We start from the raw sequence: 22,564 nt of genomic DNA on the forward strand, positions 1-22,564 counted from the left end.
CTCTTCTGACTCCGCGCGGGTCGAACCACCACCCCGCCTATTTCTGCTGTGAAACAGTAATGCGTTTCGGTTTGAAGGGTGGGGCAGCCGTTGTAACTATACAGAGACCTTAGAACTTATATTTCAAGGTGGGTGGCGCATTTACGTTGTAGATGTCTATGAGCTCCAGTAACCAATTAACATCATGTGGGCTGTGAGCTCGTCCACCAATCTAAGCAATAAAAAAAAGCGAGTAAAATTAGAAATCAAGGGTTGATTGAGGGATGATAGACCGTATTGTAAGCCTGGGTTGATACTTCATACTGAATCCCCCTCACATGACATTCAAATAACAATCGATCATAATAATAAGAATCAACAAGCTACTACCCACAAAGACAAGGGAAGCGAGAAAGGTTAGAAATCAAGGGTTAATTGTCTTTTACTGATAATAGACCGTATTGTAAGCCTGGGTTGATACTTCATACTGAATCCCCCTCACATGACCTGCAAATAGCAATAGATCTAATAATAATCAACAAGGACCCACAAAGACAAGCGAAGCAAGAAAGATTAGAAATAAAGGGTTAATTGCCTTTTACTGGGGATAGACCTTATTGTAAGACTTGGTTGGTTGGGTTAGCTATTTCTGCTGCGAAGCAGTTACGCGCTATTTTTTAACAACTGATATTCGACCTCATGTCTGCTCCTAATGATGTTTACGGACTACAGTTACACATTAATGACCATTAATGCTGGCGTTCCACAAGGTTCGGTGCTCTCCCCCACGCTTTTCATCCTGTATATCAATGACATGCTGTCTATTGATGGCATGCATTGCTATGCGGATGACAGCACGGGGGATGCGCGATATATCGGCCATCAGAGTCTTTCTCGGAGCGTGGTGCAAGAGAGACGATCAAAACTTGTGTCTGAAGTGGAGAACTCTCTGGGGCGAGTCTCCGAGTGGGGTGAATCGAACTTAGTTCAATTCAACCCGTTGAAGACACAAGTTTGCGCGTTCACTGCGAAGAAGGACCCCTTTGTCATGGCGCCGCAATTCCAAGGAGTATCCCTGCAACCTTCCGCGAGCATCGGGATACTTGGGGTCGACATTTCGAGTGATGTCCAATTTCGGAGTCATTTGGAAGGCAAAGCCAAGTTGGCGTCCAAAATGCTGGGAGTCCTCAACAGAGCGAAGCGGTATTTCACGCCTGGACAAAGACTTTTGCTTTATAAAGCACAAGTCCGGCCTCGCGTGGAGTACTGTTCCCATCTCTGGGCCGGGGCTCCCAAATACCAGCTTCTTCCATTTGACTCCATACAGAGGAGGGCCGTTCGAGTCGTCGATAATCCCATTCTCGCGGATCGTTTGGAACCTTTGGGTCTGCGGAGGGACTTCGGTTCCCTCTGTATTTTGTACCGAATGTTCCATGGGGAGTGCTCTGAGGAATTGTTCGAGATGATACCGGCATCTCGTTTTTACCATCGCACCGCCCGCCACCGGAGTAGAGTTCATCCATACTACCTGGAGCCACTGCGGTCATCGACAGTGCGTTTCCAGAGGTCTTTTCTGCCACGTACCATCCGGCTATGGAATGAGCTCCCCTCCACGGTGTTTCCCGAGCGCTATGACATGTCCTTCTTTAAAAGAGGCTTGTGGAGAGTATTAAGCGATAGGCAGCGGCTTGGCTCTGCCCCTGGCATTGCTGAAGTCCATGAGCGACGGTAACCACTCACCATCAGGTGGGCCGTATGCTCGTCTGCCTACAAGGGCAATAAAAAAAAAAAAAAAAAAAAACACAATATTAGCTACATTTTTAATTACACACTTCACAAATCATTATAAAATATAAAAAAGTTTAATAAAATATAAAAAGCAAAAATAAGTTTTATAATTGTATTGTTAATGTATTTGGGTCATAAAATAAAATTATTGTTAAATAAGCTATAGTCATACAGAAACGCCATCTGTGATTATTTTCTAGAACTAATTTGTCGGGCAATATTTTCGGCTCCAAACATCGGAGGGCGGGCGGTTCAATTCCATTGTTTTATGATAGAGGTCGCTGTATTGTGAACAACCAAATCTGGACAATAAAAAGTCGAAGGCATTAAAATACCATAATATTTTCATAATTCAGTTCAATTTATTGTTCGGTTTTTTTTTATTGATTTCGTACGCAAATAGCATAAAACACATCAGATTTTGTTTGTTCCTGCTCCGGCTAACCGGAGATTGAATACAAATCTATATAATAATACGTGACGCAAAAACTTTGTACTGACTTGAGGAGACTTTGAGGAGTATGAAATTCCATAAATGATGCATAAATATGATGCATAAAAAATACATTAAATCAATAAAAAAAACATTACAGACACTACCATGTATTTGACACACACACACGCATGCATACTATTTGTTTATTGTCTAACTTTTCTTATTGTTCAAGTTTGTGGTCAAATTGAGAATAGATTAAATATTGTTGTGTGTTTATTAATATCTGTCTAAAGTGTAGTCTTGGCGAAATCTGTAATTAAAGAAGTATAATCATCTTTGACAACAGAATCATAATAGTGTACACATTTTTTATACTTCAGCGTTTTGCTTGCATAAGCAACAGAAATTGCAAAACAAAAATACGCACTTAGTTAAAATACGAACGTTTAAAAAGAATCAATACCTATAATTATAAATAACGTCGCAATAACTGAAAATGATTAAACAATGCTAACACTTCGGACATATTTAATAAATTTACATTATCGTTCATCCGAATTTGTGGTCGACATCAAAATAAATTCTCGTGACACGACCGGCGTCATAAAAATAAATCTTATCATTAAAGTGAGTACGCACAAAGTGAGCGAATGATAAACATCATGTTTACCGTATCCATTACTTTATAATGATTTCCTCAATCCTTGGATAAATTTCGATGTGTTTTTAATTTAAAAAGAGAAAAATTATTCGTAATTCAAGAAACACTTACGCGGAAATAATAAATCGTTTCTTTTTTTGTTTTCAGAGATTACACTAACATTGTAAAGGAATCGACGCGATAACCTTTTGAATATATAAAAAGGTGCGAAGCCCATGTCAATGTCACTGTTGAGGTGGACAGAGTACCTACGGACATACAATAGGCTTAATGGTAGGCAGTGGCTTGGCTCTACGCCTGGCATTGCTGACGTCCATGCTTGCGACGGTAACTGCTTACTATCAGGTGGACCGCATGCTCGTGTGCCCGTGAAGCCCATAAAAAAATATACGATTTGTCATTGTACGTACACAAAAAGATTGCAGATGAATTGAAATATACGAGTATCAACGATCTCGAATGTGACAATTCTTTGTCACATGATTTTATAGACAGTTTTGACATTGATAGACAGTCAATTTAATTTTTACCCCCGTAATATGAGCACTCAATAGACCTGACGGACACTGAACATTGCCGCACACGGATACTAATCGTAAACTATTCACCATAAGCCTATTTAAAGGAGGATATATTGCTCTCAAAACTATTAAAGAGGGCATTGATTGGGGGTTGATTGCTTCCCGCTTCCGTAGGTTTAACCCGCGATTCCCTACAAGTAACCCCTGGGTGGTGCAAAACGGGAGCCGAACACATAATCGGTGGTAGGACTTGTCCGACTGGCTGGCGACCACCCTCCAACTAGAGTCCGCCGCCAAATAGCCTAGCTGTGTTCCGGCGTGTGGGTTGGAGAGCCAGTTTTATTCCTTCCCTTTCCTCTTCCTTGTTCGGGGTGAATCTTGATGATGCCTGGAACATGCGGAGCAGACGTGCGTGCGAGCTCGCGGGACGTGATTGTTTGACGGGGGTATAGGGAGACCCAGTGAAACGGTGTTCGCCGCCGCCCGCCGGTCAGTTGGGGACCTGAACCCGGGTGTCTCTACTAAACTCCGCCCCGGGAAGCTGTCCCGCCAACCGGTGTAAAATCCTGCCGTGCGGTCGTCGTGCCGGAGTCGGAGACCGGAGTGGATCCCGGCGATCGCACGCAGGGTGGACTGGGGGCCCTTCCATGCCCTGCGTCAGTCTCTCACGCAACCCGTGGTCGAGCACGTACTGTGTTCCGCGCTTTATTCAGGTATCGTCATGATTTCGCTTCGAACTTCCTACCCCACCCATTCCCACTCTCCAAACAAAAAAAATCAAACATGACAGTACAAAAAAGGAAAAGGGTTTTGTCGGCGATGCCCCATTCCACATTTAATGTGGATTTCAGCAATGTAAGGGGCCTACACAGCAACCTCGACGCCGTACACCACCATCTTGAGACGGCGCAGCCTGCCCTCCTTTTTCTGACGGAGACGCAGATATCTGCTCCGGATGATACTTCGTACCTTGAATACCCCGGCTACGTATTGGAGCACAACTTCCTGCGTAAAGCCGGGGTGTGTGTATTCGTCCGGGCTGATGTCTGTTGTCGCCGTCTACGAGGCCTCGAACAACGGGACCTGTCCCTCTTGTGGCTGCGCGTAGACCATGGGGGTTGTACCCGAGTCTACGCGTGCCTGTACAGGTCCCAGAGCAGTGATGCAGGTTCAGCTCTGATAGAGCATGTGCAAGAGGGGACTAGCCGCGTGCTTGAGCAGTACCCATCTGCGGAGGTGGTGGTTCTTGGAGATTTTAACGCTCACCACCAAGAGTGGTTGGGGTCCAGAACCACTGACCTCCCGGGTCGGGCTGCCTACGATTTCGCCCTGGCCTACGGCCTCTCCCAGCTGGTGACACAGCCCACCCGTGTCCCAGATATTGAGGGGCACGAGCCTTCTCTGTTGGACCTTCTGCTGACCACCGATCCAGCCGGATACAGTGTGGTGGTCGACGCTCCGCTTGGATCGTCTGATCACTGCCTTATCCGTGCTGCCACACCACTCTCTCGTCCTAGTCGTCGAACGACGACCAGGTATCGAAGAGTTTGGCAGTATTTGTCAGCAGATTGGGATGGATTGCGTGAATTTTACGCATCCTACCCATGGGGGCGGTTCTGCTTTTCCTCTGCTGATCCTGACGTCTGTGCGGACCGTCTTAAAGACGTGGTGCTCCAGGGGATGGAATTGTTTATTCCCTCCTCTGAAGTGCCCGTTGGGGGTCGCAGCAGACCCTGGTATAACAATGCCAGCAGGGATGCTGCACACCTCAAGCGGTCCGCATACGTGGCATGGGATAATGCCAGGAGACGTCAGGACCCTAACATCTCAGAGGAAAGGCGGAAATATAACGCCGCTTCCAGGTCCTACAAGAAGGTTATTGCCAAGGCGAAGTCGGAGCACGTTGCTAGAGTTGGCGAGCGACTAAAGAGCTATCCCTCTGGGAGCCGTGCTTTTTGGTCGCTCGCCAAAGCCGCAGAAGGAAACTTTTGCAGGTCTAGTCTCCCACCACTGCGAAAGTCCGACGACAGTCTGGCCCATAGTGCGAAAGAGAAGGCTGACCTTCTGGTCAAACTCTTCGCCTCGAACTCGACCGTGGACGACGGGGGTGCCACACCACCGAACATCCCCCGGTGTGATAGTTCCCTGCCGGAGATCTGCTTTACACAGTGTGCAGTCAGGCGGGAACTCCGACTCCTGGACGTCCATAAGTCGAGTGGGCCAGACGGCATCCCCGCAGTGGTTCTGAAAACGTGCGCCCCTGAGCTGACGCCTGCGCTAACGCGTCTGTATCGCCTCTCTTATTGCGCTAACAGGGTTCCGTCTTCATGGAAGACCGCCCACGTCCACCCTATCCCCAAGAAGGGTGACCGGTCGGACCCATCGAGCTATAGGCCTATCGCGATAACTTCCTTGCTTTCCAAGGTGATGGAGCGAATAATAAATATACAACTCCTGAAGTATCTTGAAGATCGCCAGCTGATCAGTGACCGACAGTACGGTTTCCGTCACGGTCGCTCAGCTGGCGATCTTCTCGTATACCTTACTCACAGGTGGGCTGAAGCCTTGGAGAGCAAGGGCGAGGCTCTTGCTGTGAGCCTTGATATCGCGAAGGCCTTCGACAGGGTCTGGCATAGGGCACTTCTGTCGAAGCTACCATCTTACGGAATCCCCGAGGGTCTCTGCAAGTGGATCGCTAGCTTTTTGGATGGGCGGAGCATCACGGTCGTTGTAGACGGTGACTGCTCTGATACCATGACCATTAACGCTGGCGTTCCACAAGGTTCGGTGCTCTCACCCACGCTTTTCATCCTGTATATCAATGACATGCTGTCTATTGATGGCATGCATTGCTATGCGGATGACAGCACGGGGGATGCGCGATATATCGGCCATCAGAGTCTCTCTCGGAGCGCGGTGCAAGAGAGACGATCTAAACTTGTGTCTGAAGTGGAGAACTCTCTGGGGCGAGTCTCCGAATGGGGTGAATTGAACTTGGTTCAATTCAACCCGATAAAGACACAAGTTTGCGCGTTCACTGCGAAGAAGGACCCCTTTGTCATGGCGCCGCAATTCCAAGGAGTATCCCTGCAACCTTCCGAGAGTATTGGGATACTTGGGGTCGAGATTTCGAGCGATGTCCAGTTTCGGAGTCATCTGGAAGGCAAAGCCAAGTTGGCGTCCAAAATGCTGGGAGTCCTCAACAGAGCGAAGCGGTACTTCACGCCTGGACAAAGGCTTTTGCTTTATAAAGCACAAGTCCGGCCTCGCGTGGAGTACTGCTCCCATCTCTGGGCCGGGGCTCCCAAATACCAGCTTCTTCCATTTGACTCCATACAGAGGAGGGCCGTTCGGATTGTCGATAATCCCATTCTCACGGATCGTTTGGAGCCTCTGGGTCTGCGGAGGGACTTCGGTTCCCTCTGCATTTTGTACCGTATGTTCCATGGGGAGTGCTCTGAGGAATTGTTCGAGATGATACCGGCATCTCGTTTTTACCATCGCACCGCCCGCCACCGGAGTAGAGTTCATCCATACTACCTGGAGCCACTGCGGTCATCCACAGTGCGTTTCCAGAGGTCTTTTTTGCCACGTACCATCCGGCTATGGAATGAGCTCCCCTCCACGGTGTTTCCCGAGCGCTATGACATGTCCTTCTTCAAACGAGGCTTGTGGAGAGTATTAAACGGTAGGCAGCGGCTTGGCTCTGCCCCTCGCATTGCTGAAGTCCATGGGCGACGGTAACCACTCACCATCAGGTGGGCCGTATGCTCGTCTGCCTACATGGGCAATAAAAAAAAAAAAAAAAAAAAAAATTATAATATCTCCAGTTTCAAACGTGGGCTACACACTTGCTATCTGCGATACCTCGCGATGAAAAACAATACACAGGCCATACATATTTTAGCTTGTTTTTATTCATTTAACTTCTGTCCAACTACCTCCTTGTTTGTGGTGCGAAGTAATCCAGTGTTCCCATTTAGTGTATAATTAATTTAACGATAAATTAACTAATACGTATTTCGAAATTAGAAAAATAATAACCGATTTCCGTGAATTCTATAGGTACTTTTTCAAATGGCTATTTTAGGTTAGGCATTTAGGTTAGGTCTTTTATACAAATACTATTTTTTCCATTATTTTAAGACGAAATATATTATAAACAAATAGTTGATTTAAATCTAGAAAACACAAGATAATACGTAACTGTCTTTACCGTAACACCAATCCAATCTGCTTGCCGTCGCCTAGTGGAAATTCCTATCATCGCCATGGACATCAGCAAGGTCAAGTATACAGATATTCACTGTTTCCAACCCAGGAAACTTTAAGCAATTAAAGATGGTAGAATGCATTTAAGTTTTTGGATGAATAAATCCTACCATCCTTTGTATAATTGCCGTGTAGCAATTATACTTCTCAGTTGAAAAACGAAACTCATGAAGTATCATAAAGTTTATCAAAACAATTACAATATGTACCTAAAAGTCGTGGGTACCCTCATTGCGTCAATCCCTTGTAGATCAGCCATTTTCCTATGACCTTTGTGTAATTAACAATTCATAATTAATATTATAAATGCGAAATGAACTCTGTCTGTCTGTCTGTCTATCGCGCTTTCACGCCAAAACTACTCAGCCGATTTAAATGAAATTTGGTACACAGATAGTCTAGAGCCTAAAAAAGGACATAGGCTACTTTTTAATGCGAAAAAAGTATGGTGAAGGATTGAAAGGGGGGATGAAATGTTGTATGAAAGTATCGTCATTTTTAGAGCTAAATAAACTTCTAACTTATTTTTTAGCAGTGTATTCGATATAAATATATATGACACCTAAGCTTACAAATCAGAATAACACATAAGCTATAATTTATAAAATATAGTGTGAATTACCAAAAATTTAACGATAAGTGCCAAGTAAGAAGGAAAAAAATCTGCCATCTGTGAGCTATTTTTGCGTGCGCCGCAAATACGGTTGGAGTTACACGTAAGTAATGGAAAATGGTAATGTTTTTTTTTATTGCTTTGATGGGCGGACGAAATCACAGCCCACCTGGTGTTACATGTTTTCTGGAGCCCATAGAGATCTACGACGTAAATGTGCCACCCACCTTGAGATATAAGTTCTAAGGTTTCAAGTACCTATGGTTACAACGGCTGCCCCACCCTTCAAACCAAAACTCACTACTACTTCACGCTAGAAATAGGCAGGGTGGTGGTACCTACCGGCGTGGACTCACAAGAGATCCTACCACCAGTTTATCTCAAATAGTCCTACAAAAAATCCCGTGACAGCATATATCTTTTATTTGCAGGCCATCATGTCTCTTTATATTTCAAGGTGGGTGGCGCATTTACGTAGTAGATGTCTATGGGCTCCAGTAACCACTTAACACCAGATGGGCTAGTCCACTCATCTAAGCAATAAAAAAAAATCGCCAAAATAGTGAACCATTAATAAGAAGAGGAATGATTAGATTTTTTGTTTGTTACTGTCTATTCTGTTTCTTTTTTTTATTGTGTTTGTTACTGTCAGGACTAGATTTGTATAAAAGAATATTCAATAAGATCCATAATAATTACAATCCCGAAGCGAAGCGAATAGTATTTGAATATATATATATTTTTATTTAAAATTCGTAGTGGAATGTAGCCTATTAAAAGCACGACAATTTTATTGAGAACAGAAATAAAATTAAGTTATAAATTATGAATCCACTACAAAAAGAAGATCGACATGACTAAATAAAACATTTGAAAGGGTTTGAGAAACAGAATACCAAAACAGTTTACTATGTGAGATCAAAGGGTCTAAAATAAACATAAGGAGTATTTCATGCAAACGAAAAATCAAAGTGGGTTGGCGTTCTGGAAAATACTAATAAAAACAAATGTGGCACTCGGGGACTGCCGTGGTAAAGCTATTGCATAGCATTTTTTATGAACTCATGCAATTATAATTAGACAATAATAATTTAAATATTAATTTAAATATTAAATTATTATTGTTTTAATTATATTTAATAATTTCAATATTAAATTATTGTTGTTAATTTAAATATTAAAATTATCTAATTTACGATACGATCCACAATTGTTATTTTGGTTTTGCTATGATTGATTTTTAGATCCAACAGCAAACTGATGTTCTCAATCCGAGCCACGAGGTTCACCATCTTGATTTCACTTGCAGCAAGAAGTGTGGTCTCACCTGCGTAGCGGAGACTTGTTATTTTAGTGCCACCTATTGTAACTCCACCCTTGCCCAAGCCGGTGTTCAAGTCCTACTAGACAGAATTTCTAATAGTCTTTTTAGAAATACCTGTCTATGAAAGATTTACAAGATGCAGGAATAATTTCTTACTGATGGTAGGACGTCTTGTAGGTCTGCACGGGTTGGTACCACCACCCTGCCTATTTTTGCCATGAAGCAGTAATGCGTTTCGTCCACCCATGCGTCCATCCATCTAAGAAATAAAAAAACGTGTGGCACTCTGGAACTGCCGCGGTAAAGCTATAGCATAGCATTTTTTATCAACTTATGCAATTATAATTAGACAATGATAATTTAATATTAAAACAATAATAAAATAAGACCACGCTATATTTATAAACATTAACAAAAGCAAAACATTAACTGTCCCCTTCACGCTCATAAGCTAGACCACGCGAGAAAGAGATGGGCAGACTTTTCATGATGCGCATGCAGTGCGACGTCACGCCGCGCGCTTATTCACAAACACTACACAAGCGCAACGTGTGAATGTGTTGAACGCGAGCTACATGGTAGGCGGAGTAGTGGGTGTTAGGTTTTATTTTCGTTACAGAATTTCTTGATTCGGTCGCCGCGCTCAAAGCCCGTGATAAAAGCTATGCTATAGCTTAAAAAATATTTTAATAAGCAATCCTGATAGAAACCCTTAGCTGTAGGATAGAGTTTGGTTATCCCTGTAATTGTTCACGTCCATAAGGACCGTTAAATGCTCACCATAAATTCTCATTCAATACTCATTGAATAAAATAAATCGTTCTACACAAAAAAACCCTAAGATTATCTAAGCTAATTTAAAAAAAAACATGGAATCTGCTCACGTTCCAACGAATTTATCATCTACAGTCGTGTGTGTAAGATATGTTTTGAAAACGCTAATACATTAATTAAATAATAAAATGGATATAAACAAGATAAGTCTGTTGAGAAAGAGACTAATTATAAGAATTTTTATTGTGTCCCAAGTGCGAAATATTCAATGATTTTTTCTTAATAAGAAGGTTCCTTAATATTACATCACCTACTGTTAATGGTCATTAATATTGAACTCACCAGTGTGGCTATGCCTTTACAGTTTGTATGATTATTTCATCGTGTTTATTTAAAAACATTAATAATGATTTATTCATTGCGTTTTCGGACAGAAGTGTTTATTACTTGCGCAAATCAATGATAGATTTTTACTATTGCGATACGAATGTTTGTGTGTGAATGTGAAATTAGCTAGTTTTGTAGTGTATGTGAAAATTTTATAGTGTGTGTGTGTGTGTGTGTGTGTGTGTCTTTGTGTGTTTAGAATTCGTCTAGTCCACAAAATCACACATGACGAATTTCACGGTGTGTTTATTCCGAAAAGATATCGAGATTCTTCATCCAATCACCATTTTTATTTTTTGTCCCTATGTCTGCTTTTATCTTCGTTCGAGTCCTTAGTTATGGTGGAAGTCTTTTGACGGGATCAATAATATCCACATCCAAAAGAAACGACAAAAAGCCTCAGCGTAGCTTTCTCAATTGATTTTACTGAAACGGAATCAATTTCGCTTGCGATTTTTATTTAATACTAGCGACCCGCCCTCGTTTCGCTTCGGAAACATTAAATTCTATTATTGATAGCTGAGTCCCGCGATGTAACCCGTGGTTATTGTCGTACCGCGGGTGAAGCCGCAAGGCGAAGCTACTCTTAAAAAAGTAGCTTAAGTTACTCCTTATATCATCAGCTACCTATCAGTGAAGTCCCGTCAAAATCGGTCCAGCCGTTCCAGAGATTAGCCGGAACAAACAGACAGACAGAGAGACAAAAATTGTAAAAAATTATATTTTGGTGTATGTACCGTATATACATTCATATGCATGTAGTAAAAAGCGGTTATTTCAATGTTACAAACAGACACCCCAATTTTATTTATATGTATAGACTACTTAATTAAATTGGATATAAAATTTTCTTATTTACAATAGATACATATCCAATGTAAATGATAGCGAACGAACAGGCACAAAGATAATAATTAAACTCCAAATTATCCGTACGTAACATATGAGATGATCTTCTAAAGTAAATATTAAAGTACATATCTATTTCGAAGACAAAACGCGTGGAGCCGCAAGTTCTTTTAAATTCATAACAGCGTAGAGTTTCAACAAACCTATTTCAAAATTATTTCCAAACTTTTGTTAAGTCTATGCCTCATCAAACACTTCATTTTATTTTCGGTACGCATTAAACTATGCATGTCTAATATTGGAGCAATAAGCCGTGGGCGATGCATCGCTATGCTTTCAAACATTAACAAAATATAGTCCAAAGTGAATGAATAGAAAATTTGAGTCTTATTTTTTGTATGTTAAAATTGAATTTAAATTTTTGTGACTAATTTAATGTAAGCATTTTCTGAAAAATACAACAATAACTTTAGCGATTCTTTTTGGTTATTTGACATAAGTTTATCATAGATCGAACACCTACTTTTCTATTTTTGTTATCCAAGATGCAGATCAAACTATTCGGACACCACTCGATTGGTATTAGCGACGTGTGTTAGAAAATTTCGAAGTCCATTCCAATCAAAACGGACAAGTTGTGAATAATCTTGAAAGTAATATTTTTAGTGTCAACAAGAAATAGCCCCCAAAAAAAGATGATGTATCCGCTGTATTCAGCCAAAAGCATACACGACTTATCACTTTGTCCAGTCTAAGGCGATACTTTTACTTACTAATCGATATATTAATACGTGAAGCAAAAACTTTGTACCCCTTTTTACGAAAATTGCGCAGACGGAGGAGTATGAAATTTTCCACACTTATAGAGAATATAGAAAGGGAGTGGAGAATGCTAATATTTGTTTAAAATAATGCATAAAAGATACATTAAATCAATAAATAAAACATTACACACACTACCATGTATTTGACACACACGCACATAATATACTCTTTGTTTATTGTCAAACTTTTCTTATTGCTTATAGTCTGTGGTCAAATTGAGAATAGATTAAAATATTATATTGTTTGTCTTTATTAATATTTATCTAAAGTGTAGTCTTAGCGAAATCTATGATTATAGAAATAATAGAATCATAATAGTTGTACAAACTTCTAATTTCAATTTATTACAGTCGAATTTCAACTTCCGGGAGACCACTAGTATAAATAAATAACAAACAAAAATGAATCTACGGCGATGTGGATTTGTTCCGCTTTCAAAATTAGCCTGTTTATTTTTTGCTTGTCAAACATAATCTAATCCAGTCCTACCATTCCAGTAACTGTCATACAGCCCACCATTGACAGTAACGACTGTTTTATTGTTTTACGATAGACTCCGAGATTGATGGTATTTTTGGCTCGGCACCCACTCACTATCCGCCCACCGATATGTCGCAGCATCCAACATAAAATGAACCCTCAAATTATAGCACCATTGTGAAAATTAAGATTTAACAGGAATTGGTTTTTTTAGAGAACCAGAAATATTGAGCTTCAGTTGCTTTTACGTCAGCAACAAATTACGGTCTAGCGTCATTTGTCGTTTGCACCAACTCCAGCTTGTAAGAGCTGCCAAAGTACTAATGTTTTGATAAACATAGTTCGCGTTACATTTGAATTTGTTTTAGAAAAAGTAAATCGTGAATTATTGGGTGTACCGGTGACGAAACAGCCATTTCTCTACCACAATACATGTAAAATAAAATGCTCATCTAAATTTATGGGAACAGTTATGATCTCTTATTACAATTATATTGTTTGTCGATGTCCGAAGTTTTAATTGTTCTATTGGTAAAGTGTTCTGCTTATCATTTTTTTTTATTCTTTTCATGTAAATACCATATATTAATACGTGAAGCAAAAACTTTGTACCTCTTTTTACAAAAATTGCGCGCACGGAGAAATATGATATTTTCCATATTTATTAAGTATATAGAGAAAGAGAGCAGAATGCTATTTTTTTTTTAAATTATGTATAAAAAATACGTTAAATCAATAAATAAAAAATTACGCAGCTACCATGTATTTCACACACGCACGCACATAATATACACTTTTGCTTATTGATAAAGTCTGTGGTCAAACTAAAAATAGATTAATATTGTTGTCTTTAATATTATTTGTCTATAGTGTAGCCTCTGTGATTATAGAACAATGATTTTTATAGAAATGTGACAATAGAACCATAATAATGTTCAAACTTATAATTTAACTTAATTTTGGTCTAATTTCGACATCTGGGTGACCACTAGTTCATGTAAATAGGCAAACACAAAATTAAATTAAAGTACCAATTTTTTATCTGTTTGTTGATCTTTTTTTGTTTTTTGTTGTTTTAATTTTTTGATGTTGTGGTTTGATTTTTTGTTGTTTTAATTGCGACGGACGAGATTTAGTGTTATCAAAAATTTTGGAAATAGTTATTGTTTTCAAAATGTCAGCACCATGAAATGATTCTAAATCTTCAAGCGTGAGTGATTATGGTCGAATTTCAATCATTAGCCAAAAAAACCTAATCACTTTAAAAAGCGAACGGTATTTTGGCAACGTCTTGTGTGATGTTGGAGATTGTCCGTCGAAATAGACTAGACAGCTTGTCTGTAAATAACAGTTTTGTTTTGAACAATGATTTCTATTTGTATGTACCGTAGAAATCATTACGCTTTTCATTCATAATCACATCTATTCTTGATTTTGTCACTTTCAAAAAAGACACTACGCATCATTACTACGTCACAAAAAAGCAATTTGTTAAAGGCTTAACATCGAAAACATTAAAATCTTTGTTTTATATCTGCAAAAGTCACAAAAATGTACATCTAGACAGGCTTTTTTAAACCTATATGTGGTCAATGTAGTTCACAAACAACCTGAATGCCTTGGGATACAAAGTCGAAGTTTCAATTGCTTTTAAGATTACTTTACCATAATTTCATTGTAAAATCATTTGCCTATCAACGTCGTAAATACTCACAAACTTAAGTCAAAATATTTGGAACTTTAAAAATATTAGGGCACTATTTATTTAAAATTAATTGCAAGCATTCGATTAAAAAAAAATTGTAATCATTCCGTACGAAGCAGTATTTTCTCCTTTGTTATTGTTACTGGAAAACACATACCATCTCGACGTTGGTACGGTAGTCACGGCTTCTAGCTGTCAGACTAAAGAGCCAATCCAACATCTAGAGGTCATTCGATTATGTAATCTACTCTCATAAATTTAATGACCATAATAACAGTTTTACGTCTTGATCTTATCGCTTCAAATAATTAATGTCTTATTTTGTTCTTAATTTCTTGAGTGTTTTCATAAAAAGTCCATTTATCATTCTCTTATTTTTACCTGCCTATTAAAACTAACAAAGTCACGTAATTTTTTTTTTTCAAGGTAAATACTCTCATATTATGCGACAATAAGGTATATATCATACAACCAGACCGCTGAATATGGAGATGGAATATTTTAAACCTCGTTTGAAAAAGGAGACTCTGTAGCGGATATAACTTTATGATTGCAAGTTCATCCCAAAGTTAATGGAGGGGTAGGGTAGGGGTTTTAGTAAGAAACGAGAGAATAATATTGAGTTTGTGTTTATATAGTAGTAGTAAGTGGTTACCGGAGCAAATAGACATCACTTTTTTTGTCTTACCAGTATTCTCGGGAGGTTATTCTGGCTTCACCGAGTGTGTAGGCGAGCTCACAGGGCTCAGGCTAAGAGACTTTGCTAACACTCTACTGACCAAGAATAGTGCTTCGTTGAATCTAAAACCAGATCGAAATCGCGACCCACTGAAAATTTTTGGCGGGAAACTCAGTAGGTTGTGTCTGTGGATTTCACGATGTGGATTCCGTCTACCTTGAAATATGAGGTCTAAATTTCAATAATAAACTTTAACCGCTATCCCACTTTTCAAACCGATTCTTCCATCAAGCTTTAAAAGTTCATCCATGTAGTACCATAGTGCTATATAAATATACAGTACAATGAACTTCGAATACAAATAAAATCAATCCTATGCCTCAAGATGGGTGGCGGCATTCAGGCGGTGATGCCTATTGGCTCCAACAACTTAATGTGTTATTAAGTTAAGAGCAATACAAAATAAAAATAAATCATTATATATATGTAGTATCAAATTAATGAATGGTTAAATAAAAAAATATATCGATAATTATTAAGCGCCATTGATATCGGGAAAGCCTATAAACTCTACAGTTAGATAATTATGTTAATATCCGAATGATTAATTCTCTGTTTTTTAAACGATTTCCTTTTTAAAAATTATCGATCGCATTAACTGGTGCCTAATAAAAATTTATCAAATAAGAATGTAGATGTTGTTTTTTTTAAAACATGATCATTATCTTAGAGTGGAATGCTATACAATAAAATTTTAACTAATATACCTCACTGCTCAAGGTGGGTGGTGACAGTCGCATTGACACTATGAGCCCCGGTAACTGTCACTACCATTGACAATAGCAATAACGAAACTAGCACCATCATTATTAATATCAATCACCTGTCTGCCACCACTTTTCTTTTTAATTGCCGTTTAGGTAGACAAGCATACGGCCCACCTGATGGTGAGTGGTTACCGTCGCTCATGGACGTCAGCAATGCCAGGGGTAGAGCCAAAGCATACTAATGCAACCTTAACTTAAACCTTATGTCGCATTATCGGCAGACGATAAGCATATCTACATGCGATACATCTTCTATATACATAAAAATGAATTGCTGTTCGTTAGTCTCGCTAAAACTTGAGAACGGCTGGACTGATTTGGCTAATTTTGAAAATGCTCGAATTAAATAAAAATAACAATTTTGATTTTTCCTTTGATGTGTCATCCCCCGTCGGACGGATTCCTTTTGTTTGTTGTAAGTTTATTTTATACAAAAGTTTAGGTCTATTATTTATCGATTGAGGCACTAAGAAGTCTGCCGGGTCAGCTAGTAAATAATAAAGATTTTTACCACTAAAATGCTCAAAGAGAATAACAATAATGTCGGTCGTTAAATTTGACAGGGCATTAAAATAATTCTTCTATACGGTATACAAATAGTTAGCTATCATTTTAATGGCGGTAACATTAAGCTTTTATGCTAAACGGTACAAAGCTAGTGTGTCCATTATGCTGTGACGTTTTGATTAATTCGTATTATTAAATGTATAAAAATATTTTAAAGGTGTATTCGAAGTCGTCGTGGCCTAAAGGATAAGACGTCCGGTGCATTCGTGTTGAAGCGATGCAACGGTGTTCGAATCCTGCAGGCGGGGGTACCAATTTTTCTAATGAAATACGTACTCCACAAAAATGTTCACGATTGACTTCCACGGTGAAGGAATAACATCGTGTAATAAAAGTTAAACCCGCAAAATTATAATTTGCGTAATTACTGGTGGTAGGACCACTTGTGAGTCCGCGCGGATAGGTACCACCGCCCTGCCTATTTCTGCCGTGAAGCAGTAATGCGTTTCGGTTTGAAGGGTGGGGCAGCCGTTGTAACTATACTGAGACTTTAGAACTTGTATCTCAAGGTGGGTGGCGCGTCTACGTTGCAGATGTCTATGGGCTCAAGTAACCACTTAACACCAGGTGGGCTGTGAGCTAGTCCAACCATCTAAGCAAAAAAAAAGGTAAAGATTCGATCGCGTATTTATTTGCAATTATTAAAAGCTAGCTGGTTTTGCTGATAATTCATTTGAAGTTGATCAAACCGCTACCAAACCAGGTCACTCGTTAGGCAATCTGTAAAGATTTCCTGAAAATTTCATTAAAATCGGTCCAGCCGTTTCGGAGTTTATAGGGGACGTACATACAAACATTGACGACCGAAGAAAGCGGAAATGTCGTAGCTTACATTTTGGGCTAAATGACTTTATACTTTATGATATAAAATTTAAGGCTCAGGTGTAAAGTTATGATTTTCAAGTTACGACACTTCCGCTTTCTTCTGTCGATATGTATGTATATTTATTTGTGTAATTAGTGGTGAGTTCGCTCACATAAATACCGTCACACTGCTTATTTCGGCCGTGAAACAGTAATGCGTTTCGGTTTAAAAAATGGGGCAGCCGTTTTACTCTAAAACTGAAACCTAAAACTAATGTCTCAAATTGGATGGCGGCATTTCTGTGTTTCGCGCCGGATCTTCTCAGTGGGTCGCGTTTCCGATCCGGTGGTAGATTCTGCGAAGCACGACTCTTGCTAGTGTTCGTGTTAGCAAACATCGTCAGGTTTGAGTCCCGTGAGCTCACCTACTAGCCCGGCGACGCTGACATGGTATCTCTAGACCACTGATCATAGAAACACTCTGTTTCTATGATCTGTGCTCTAGACCATCAGCTTAGGATAAAAAAGAGGCATTTACATTTTTTTATATCTATGGGCTTCGGCAATTACGTAACACCAGGTAGGCCGTTAACTCGTCCATCCATTTAATCATTAAAAAAGATAAATCGGTAAAATAAAGAGATTAAATCGCTTTGTCGTGACCAATGGCGGATTTGCAGTCGCGGCCGCTCTAGGCCCCAAGTCATCAACCGCCCCTTTCTCAGCATCCACCATATAGACTAAATAATGAAATTCCTTTATTGCCAACTTTTATCTAAATTGATTTAGAAATTTAGGAAACAAAATTTGTTTTATGCGGTAAAGATTGCACCATGCAGTGCAGCGCGCCTGCCATACGTTATATACGTTAATAAGTTTTTTGACACCATTGGGGCCGCCCCTAAATCTGGCCGAGCTAGGCCCGCGCCTACCGGGCCTTAGGGTAAATCCGCCGTGACTATCACTGAATATCGAAAATACCCGCAGTTGTCGACCATAGCGCCCATTTATCGAACGCTCACGGTAATATACCAGAAACACAGAAGTACCAATAACTGAGTATCGGATTAATGACAAATGAAGATCAAGAGGACACAGACAATCAAATCTTCGAAGATATGTTACAAATTATTTCACTTTTCAAACTATTTAATTGAAATTGTTTCTAATGTATTGTGGCATAAAATATCAGATAAGTCATCATTTTTATGGACGAGATTTCTCTGATTAATTCATTTTAATTTTGAATTTATTTGTTTTCTATAGACAGAGAGAAAACTACATATTGTCATGAATGCCTGTAAAAGCGATTTTATGAAAGTCGTCGCGGCATAAAGGTTACGATACCAGTTGCATTTAATATCAAGGAGGCCCTGAGCTCATTGACAAACATAGGCAATACAAAAAAATCTAGATCCGATTCGAGGTTTGGATGTTAAGATAAAAAATAGCCTGCCCTAGAAAAATTGGAAAGGCCTCCGGGCCATCAGTAATCTCTCAAACATAAAAAAGAATAGTAGTTGAAGTTTGAAGAATCTTTTAATTTTTACGCATCATTAGACTTTTTTCCCTACTTATTCGCTAGTAGTCTAAGAGGCTATTCCAGCTTCTAACGGAAAGCTAGGTGAGGTCTCAACCTATGAGAATTTGTTAACACTGGCCTGGCAAAAGCAGTGCTTCGCAGAATCTACCACCGGATCGGAATCGCGACCCACTGAGAAGATCCGGCGAGAAACTCAGTGGACTTAAGACATTCAGTGTCGTATTTTCATTTACTAAGGACTTTAAACATAACCGTATAGAATTCAATTATTTATCATAACGGCAACGGATTATCACTAATAAATAAATAAATTACGTAAAATATAAATAATGATTTTATTATACAAATCATTAATGATGAAGAGTTTTATTCTATTACCGATAATTTCGTTAATCACTCCACTATATTACGTATCATTTAAATCTCGAAATTTATTGATGACCGAAATAAATTAGAAATATGTTTACGATTCTTAAATGATATGCAAATTCCATTTTATTGACACCTTGTTTTGTAGGAAAGGACCTCGTTTTGTACTTTCCATCAAATGTATTAGCTTTTATTCAAATTAAGTGTTTTATATTCGGTGTCGGTTTCTTTAATTCGGATCATTTTTCGAGATCAAATTCTTCTGATTATGATTTACGTTACTAAATTACCCTGAGCCCACGTATTTACCAACCAAAAAAAATTAAGAAGTTTTTGTTTATCTAGAATTGGAATCGTGGCGCATAAAATAAAACGATTCCACTCTTATACATTAACTAGATGTTGACCGAGCTTTGCTCGTTTTTTTTTTTTTTTGATAACGCCATCTTGTTGTCACTTTAAAGCGGTTAGTTGCCCTCAATTAAGAAAAATAGTATTATTATTCGACAATAGATGTCGGGAAGAGTTGATTATTGAAAACACGAATAAAACAACATTTTCTGAAAATAAATCGTAGCTAGATCGATTTATCGCCCCCGAAATCTCCTGTATACTAAATTTTATGAAAATCGTTGGAGCCGTTTCCGAGATTCAGATTATATAAGTATATACAAGAATTGCTCGTTTAAAGGTCTAAAATCTTCTTTATTATAATTATCATAGATAATACACTTAATATTTAAGATAATAATTAAAAAACAACTGACATCTTTTATGTTTTGTTCATTCAACCGTCTGCACCATCTTCCTTTTTTTCTCTGTCATTCTCTATTTCCTTTCTTACTGTTTTCTCTCACTCACATCTTAACGCTCCGTTTCACACTCTTATCATACGTTCAATTCTTACCAATCTTACATTTATTGCAGACTTTGAACTTTTGTTCGTGCCGTAGTATGAATTACTTATTGGCCCGTGGTATTATTAATCTTGCACTATTGTTGGATTATTGAATAAGAAAGTCATCGTGGTCTAAAGGTTAAGAAGACTCCTGGTGCACTCGTGTCGTGGGCAAAAAAGGCACCTTTAAGGCATCTTTATACGCCGTACAATTCGATTTTCGCAATCTCAAAATCATCAAAATCAAAATTCACGGAGTAGATCACTAATGTCACAAATTTGTCAAATCTATGTACGTTGATGAATTACTTTTGAGATACTAAGTATGTCCTACTCCTTTGAAGAGTATCTAAATATCTTGTTTACTGGTGGTAGGACCCCTTGTGAGTCCGCACGGGTAGGCGCCTATTTCTGCCATGAAGCAGTAATGTGTTTCGGTTTAAAGGGTGGGGCAGCCGTTGTAACTATACTTGAGACTTTGGAACTTATATCTCAAGGCGGGTGGCGGCATTTACGTTGTGGATGTATATGGGTTCCGGTAACCACTTAACACCAGGTTGGCTGTGAGCTCGTCCACCGTCATAAGCAATACAAAAAAAACCTTGATCTTTATAACTATACAGCTCATATCAAAATTCATTGTCGTAACGCAATACGTATTGCAGTACAACACTATACCTAAGTAAATCTAAACCTATTTTAGTTACGAAATCGTGTTACTCGGATTCGTATGTGGTTAATAACATTTTGGCACGTTTTCGGTCTAGTAACGTGCTGTCGACGACTTGGACACATCAAGTAAATATTAAATTGTATCACGTATGTACGTTGAAGCTGTGCGGTGTCTTAGAATGGTACCGTCCCAACTCTTACCCGGAGTGGCGTAGAAGAAGACTGAGGGAGTCACTGAAAAATCGGCAGCAGCTTTTACTGAGTATCATACCGCCATAGTGTGTGGCAGTAGCCATCATACAACGCAAGATATTTTTGAAAGATGCCTGAATCTCAATGTCGCTTACGATATTTTCAAGTAAGGCTTGCATATATACAAGTTCCGAACAACAACATTCGGACCGTCGGTCTACCGAGCAATATCACCCGCTCGGAGGAAGATCTTCCCTTTGTCGTTAAAACACCCCACAAGTGCGATACCTAGCTAACTTTTTTATGGCTTATTGGGTGGATGAACTCACGACCCAGCTACTACTAAGTAGTTAATGGAGCGTATAGACACCCTCGACATAAATACAGCCACCCAACTCGAGACATGAGTTCTTGGGTCTCAGTTTTTACAGTACAACGGCTGCCCCGCCCCTCAAACCGAAACGCAATACTGCTTCACGGCATAAATAGGCAGGGTCGTTGTACCTACCCGTGCGGCCTCACAAGATGTCCTACCACCAGTGGCACCAGTAAAAATTACTGGTATTTACTGCCGGTAGAACATATTATTAACCCGCACGTGTGGGTATCACCATTCCTGTCTTTCTGGCGAAGCAGTCTGTTTTCCGAAGGGCAAGAAAGGTATGAAGAGTACAATTACCGTTATTAAATACAAAAAGGACTTCGACCTGATTTTTGGAACGAAAGAATAAAATGGAAATCACATCAACTTCTGAAAGTCTCATCGGAGTTTCTTAGTCTGATTCACATCTGATCGAGCCGACGATATCATGAAATATTCCCTCTTTCTCTTCTTTTAATTTTTTTATTCGCGTAGAACCAAAAATAAATAAATTAAACTTTAGCCAGTACAAGTTTACATAAGTATACAAAGCTGTAGATCTAAAATATCAACATCGATAGGATTCAACAACCCTGATTTGCAGTGGCGCCGTTTCATTCCACTGATAGCTTATAAATTGTAGGCACTAACTACTAACAATACTAAATGTGTAATAACAGTCTGTCTCGCGATTGGCCAACGTTGGTAGTACAAAACGGACACGCAAAACTAACCATCCGCAGATAGCAGTACCACATAGTCCAAAGTTCACGAAAACCGGTCCCAATCACAATAAGAGTGTTTCGAAACATTAATGAAATACTATTGAATACGTTTTATAATTGCTTATCTTTTATCTCATCACAATACAACAATGGAGTGTTGATATTGTGACTTTTAAATACATAAATATTGCGAAGTCAGCGTATTAAACGATGCGTTCGTTCAATGAGGCTTAATTAAAACGCTTTTTTGTTTCCTTTCATGTCCACTGACGACTCGAAATGTTTGCCCGTGAAAGGAAATCAAGTGGACAAA

At 39.3% G+C, this 22,564-nt stretch overlaps 1 protein-coding gene across 3 annotated transcripts in view; it reads right to left on the bottom strand.

Annotated features, from left to right (window-relative positions):
• LOC114241183 (rho guanine nucleotide exchange factor 17) overlaps window positions 1-22,564 on the bottom strand; it is a 162,221-nt gene that overhangs the window by 115,080 nt on the left and 24,577 nt on the right. The gene's annotated exons all lie outside the window — the stretch shown is intronic.

Source organism: Bombyx mandarina, chromosome 07, assembly GCF_030267445.1.
Source record: "Bombyx mandarina strain Sakado chromosome 07, ASM3026744v2".
Lineage (NCBI taxonomy): Eukaryota > Metazoa > Arthropoda > Insecta > Lepidoptera > Bombycidae > Bombyx > Bombyx mandarina.